Genomic DNA, 5587 nt, shown 5'->3' on the forward strand with positions numbered 1-5587 from the left:
TGGATAAAGGCAAAAAATAGGAGATCTTTCACTTTGTAGCTATCAAATCAAATGTGAGTATCCAGTTCTTAGAATGCAGTATATCGGGTACTGTTAACCATGCCAATGTAAAACAACAACAACAACAACAACAACAACAACAACAAAACGAGAACTAATGGATTAAATGTAACAAATATCCATTTTAAATACAAGCTGAGATAAAAAGATATTAAAGGAATTCCCTCCAATAACCAAAAATGAAGAGGAAGGCTGAAAAAAGCAGACTTGTAAGGGTGGAATTGAATCTTCTGCTGCTCAGAGTTGAGTGGAGATAGGTTTGTCTGTTTTCTGCAACCAAGGGGATTGAGTTTTAAGTGCCAAATGGGAACAAATACACTTCAGGCCAGGGCAAAGCCAGAAAGATATGACTTTTTAAATCCATGATTCTCAAAGGGCTCTGCCACAATAAAAGGGTAGAACAGAAGCAAATTCTACTCAGATCTCAGTCTATACAGTGAAGACAACCATTCTGTTCTGTTGGCCCTCATTTGAAAGACTGGGACCTTCTGCTCTCAGCTGAATTTGTAATTCAAATAGATACTCCCTTTAAGCACCAGTAAACTGCATCTCATAAAATGAATGTAAAAAATGGTCACCATGCAGTGATTCCCTGGGCAGAAGCAAATGACAATCTTTTAGGAAGTCACACCCCTAACCCCAAGCCATGAAAGATTCATCCAGATAAAGCCCTGCTAAATATGAACTCACCATTTTAAAAAAAGCATAAGGTTACATGCCACTGTTAGTGAAAGGCAGCCAAACACAGCAAAGAGCTGGATAAAACCCTCAAGTCCTTCAGATGAGATTATTAAATGTATACTATGAAATTTGTCCACACATAATTTTTTTTCTGAATCTCGTACCTCCTTAGGAAAACATAGCACTGTTGAATGACTGTGGAATCCTGTGGAGAAATTCAATCTTTGGTCATAGTATTAAGAAATTGTGATTCACAGCCCAAGTCCTCTTTAAAATTACCTAGTAATTTTTTAAAAAGATAAAATATCAGGGGCTGGGCGTGGTAGCATCTGCCTGTAATCCCTGCTTGTAACCTTGTGAGGCAGGAGGATAGCCTTGAATTTGAGGCCAGCCTGGGCTACATAGAGAGTTCAAGGCCAGCCTGAACTACATAGTGAGACTCTGTCTCAAAAACGAACAAACAACAAAAAGAAAAACATAAAATATTAAGGCATTACCCATAAAGACCAGCCATACTTGGAAAAAAAAAGAATTGACTTACAGTACTTTGAAATGAAAAAATATATTCCTTAAAATATAAATTTGTTGAATAAACTACAGATTACAGAGCTAAAAATTTACCTGGAGTGCAACCATTTCTGGAAGCTTGGGGGCAATCACTCCAGACTGGCATTATCAGAAGAGAAAACACTGTGAAGACGTTGAAATCTCAGCTGAATCTCAAAAGCTATAGATGACAGGTAAGAGAAGGTATTTCAGAGGAAGGGCATATTTTAAGATTAAAAGGATATCCTTTGCACCAGGCAGATAAAAAAATACAGGACCAATAACATCCAATATTGAACTTCAAGTTTAAAGAAACAATTTGAAGTATGCACTTAATTTAAAAAATCAGAAAAAATTTCAGAAAAACTCCTGGACTGACACTTCTTTAATTTTATTGGCGTAGCTATGTCATGAGCTCATCTCTAGCTCAATTACTGACACTATGGAAATGGGCTGTTACTGTTATGGGCTAGGCTGTGTCTCTTGGGGCCTGAGGTCAGCCTCACATAAAGCATTGGGGGTGAAGGAGGGATGGTTTCCCCAAAGAAATTGAGGCTTCCGTGACCAAAAGAAAGACAATGGATTCTGATCAGACCAGAGGAGCAACTGCTTTGTACACTCAATTGTTATCTTCTGAACTCAGTGTAAATTTCTCGAGAACAAGAACTCTGTATTACACTGCTATCACACACCATGACTTCCTCAGTTCCTTGTTATAGAGTAGTGCTCAATCATGATTCATTTGACTAGACAGAACTTTATTTGTGAAGTGAAAAATTGGAATACAGTACTTGAATTCCAAGTTCCCTCTAGCTTTAGTAAAGTTCTGTGAAAGAGCAACCTGAGGATATAACGTATAGGGCCCCATATTAAGCACTTTTTGTATACTCCACAGGAAAAAACATGAGCATTTATTTCTAGGTATAGCATGTGATAGATGTTTTCTACTTCAAAACTTTGAAAATTTTACAAAGTCAAGTACTATTTTTTGTACGTGGAACGGGGGATTAGACCCAGAGCATTTGCACTGAGTTAAGTCACAAGCATCCCCTACTCCACCTCTTTTAAATTTTGAGACAGGTTCTCCTTAAACAACTAAATTGCTCAGGCTGCTCTTGAACTTATGATCATCTTCGCTCAGCCTCCCAGAGTGATGGGATTACAAGCCTGTGCTACCGCACTCAGTATAAGACTATCTTCTTTGAGTGCACCATCCACAATATGAAGGAACGGTTGTACTAAATGTGCATGGACTGTTTCTAAATAGTCATATTTTGGGTCGAAACATTTAATTTCCATGACTTCTAACCCTGTATTGTAGAAATGGGAGATTTATCTTCACCCATTTCTTTTCCACTAAGTCAACTTCAAAACTCAGTGTCTTGATCACCTCTTCCCAATTTGCCTATCCTAGAAGTACCATCTTCCAAGTCTACCTTGAAAATATATCAGACCTCTCGCCTCTAAATTCTTGCTTACATCTTCATTGGCATGGTTCAGTTCCTCTAGTCATGTTCTTGGCACTCCTTCCGTGGTGTTTATCATCTGAACATACAATGGTGAGAGAAGATGTGGGCCAGTTTGCCTCATTTAAATCCCGATTCTAGTAGTTAACTCTGTATGATCTGGGATAGTTCCTTAATCTCTGTGAGCTCAGCTCCCTTTTTAACCAAGTGTGGTTAAAATAGGACCTTGCAGGATTACGGAAAACATTAAATGAGTTAAAACATGTAAAGTACTTAGTTAATGTCTGGCACATACTAGACATTACATGTTAACTATTATTGTTAATGGTTTTATTTAAATCATAATTTTTGCTGTAAAAATTTAAGCAGCTGACTCCTCTAGTAGACTGGGACTTATCACTTTGAAATGTACCATTAGTATTTTAGCCATTTGCATTCTGCACAGTGTAAAAGGCATTTTAACATTTAGTGGAATGAATTTCGGCAGAATAAGACAGTTCTACACTATGGCCACTAGATGGCAGCAAAACCTTTTATAAAATTATTTTTCTTTCCAGAAACTGCAGCAGTGTACAGAACATATACCCTCTTTGTCTCCTTATTTGTACATTCTTATTATCACAAAACAACAAAGGTCACCATCATCTTCAATAGCAACAGCTACAACAAAGGCAGCTCGTCGAGAGGTCCAGAGCTTTGCACATTGAACACAATTCAGAACTCAGGTTTTGGAAGTCGTTGTGATAGATTTTAGAAATTACTAGTCAAATATACTGAAAGTATTGCCATCGAACCAAAAGCCAGCTGCCACCCACCCACATATAACAAGCATCCCTGAAGGCTAATCACAAGAAAGATGTAGACCCTTAGATCTGTGATTCATGACTGCACATAATGACCTTGCCAATGACACATCTCTCCATTATTAATGAAGAACTGTTTTTTCTTCTATATAGTTTGGGATGGGGTGATTCATAGGTTTTTATAGGGATATGGGTGATCATTTTATTCTTGAGTTTACTGTCCTCTTTGGGATTTTCCATGGCTCATGTTTAAATATGTATTTGGTGTCTTTCATTGTAGTGAATCGGTTCATTTCTTTCTCCTTTTCTTTTGGGATCCTCAACCTTTTTCCACATGATTTTCATTTCTGTCACCCTCACATCAGAGACACTTTCCATTACATTATTGTTAGCAAAGATTCCCAGTGGGGCTGGCTACAGCTGGATTATTTCTAGCCCTAGATTCCATCAGCCCCCTAGGAGGCCTTAGTTTTCTAGCATTCTCCAACTGGCTGTTATCAACAATGAATTGACATTTTTTTCTGAGAGGGAGACTTACTCTCCAGTCCTTAAATATTCCTAGATTCTCACTTTTCCCCCTCCTTCCCTCTCCTCCCTCGTTTCTCTGCCTCTTAAAATTCTACTTATTTCCTTTCTACAATGTGATCCTATCTTAACTATATAACAAGATCCATATATAATAGACTTGTTCTCCGAATATAAGTATATGATTTCTTGGTAGGAAAAAAAAGATTCCCACTTAAAAGCAAGGCTCAATCATGGCTATCATTGCCCAAAGCTGAATGAGCATCAGTTGAATGCATAGCAGAGCAGCGATGACCTACTTAAAATCATCCCAAATCACGTGGGATGAAAAAATGATTTCCACTCCAGTCTCTTTTCTTATCACAGTTTCTTTCCAGGTGGAGAGAGGTTTTACTTGCCCGTTCATTCCTCAAACCAAATCTCCGAGATGCAGACTTCTTTAAGTATAGTCACAGCCTTAATACAGGGAGCCAGGTTATCACAGATGAATTCAATTTTTTTTTTCGATGCAGATGCCCTCTTTTCTTTTCATTGAGTAGCCAAGTGAGGAAGCTCACCCAAGGAGCAGGAAAGACTAATTTAGGTTACACTCATTAGACCAAGCTGCTCGGGCTCGCCTCAGTCACTAAACACGTGCCTCCCTGTAAGGAAACAAATGAGCTAAATCGCCATTCTCCAGCACACAACTAGCTTTAATAAAGAGTTGAAGGAATCTCAAAGAAGCAAAGCATATTTCTGCATTCCCCTGGGATGGCATGAATTCTGCTAAGTATTTTGGTTTGGGTATTTTGGTATTCTATACCTATGTGCGCGCCGGCTGGCACAAAATGTACGCCTAACTACAGACGTCTGCTTTGCTTCTCACAGGGCCTGATGGAGGAGGCTCCAGCACGTGGGTTAAGCTGCCGCCTTGTGATCTGCCTTCCGGGCTTGATAGTTGGCCTCACAGCTGCCTTATGTAAGGCTATCTGTTTGCTGATGGGCTCCTGCTTGATTGGTTCCAGGGTGGGAACTGCGAAACCTGTGCACAGTCCCCGTGAGTGCTAGACTCAGCCAGCTGATTCGATTTTGTGCTCCTCGTGCGCCAGGAGGTTAAACGGAGACTCTCTAATGAAATAAATGTGGGCGCACAGAGCGGCGAGGGCTGTGGATGAATAATGGATGCAGTCGAGGTGGCCTGAGTTGGAGGTGTGCGTGGGTGGGGAAGAGCGAAAAAGGAAGGCAGGGAGGGAGCAAACGTCACTGCAGCTGACCACAGATCACTGGAATGCACTACTTATCAAATGTGAGCAGCAATCGGGGATGGAGTAGAGCCAAGGGGAGTGTCCAATAAAAGAAATGGCTTTCTGTTGCTGCCCTTTCAGTCTTAAGTACTTAAAATAGCCAGCACATGGCAGGGCTTTTTCAAGGAGGCAAAAAGAAAGACAAGAGTCACCGCTGGCGGCTTTGCCGCGGAAGACATAGCATAGGGTACTGTATTAAAAAAAAAAAAAAAAAAAAAAAAAA

General features: G+C 39.8%; 1 non-coding gene across 1 annotated transcript; it reads right to left on the minus strand.

Annotated features, from left to right (window-relative positions):
• Nucleotides 1-897: 897 nt before the first annotated feature.
• LOC117284861 lies at nt 898-1022 on the minus strand. Its single transcript, XR_004515931.1, has one exon. It is a non-coding gene; the product is annotated as a small nucleolar RNA SNORA25 (small nucleolar RNA).
• Between the last annotated feature and the right edge of the window lie 4565 nt (nt 1023-5587).

Source organism: Fukomys damarensis, unplaced genomic scaffold, assembly GCF_012274545.1.
Source record: "Fukomys damarensis isolate Sample0158 unplaced genomic scaffold, DMR_v1.0_HiC HiC_scaffold_39, whole genome shotgun sequence".
Lineage (NCBI taxonomy): Eukaryota > Metazoa > Chordata > Mammalia > Rodentia > Bathyergidae > Fukomys > Fukomys damarensis.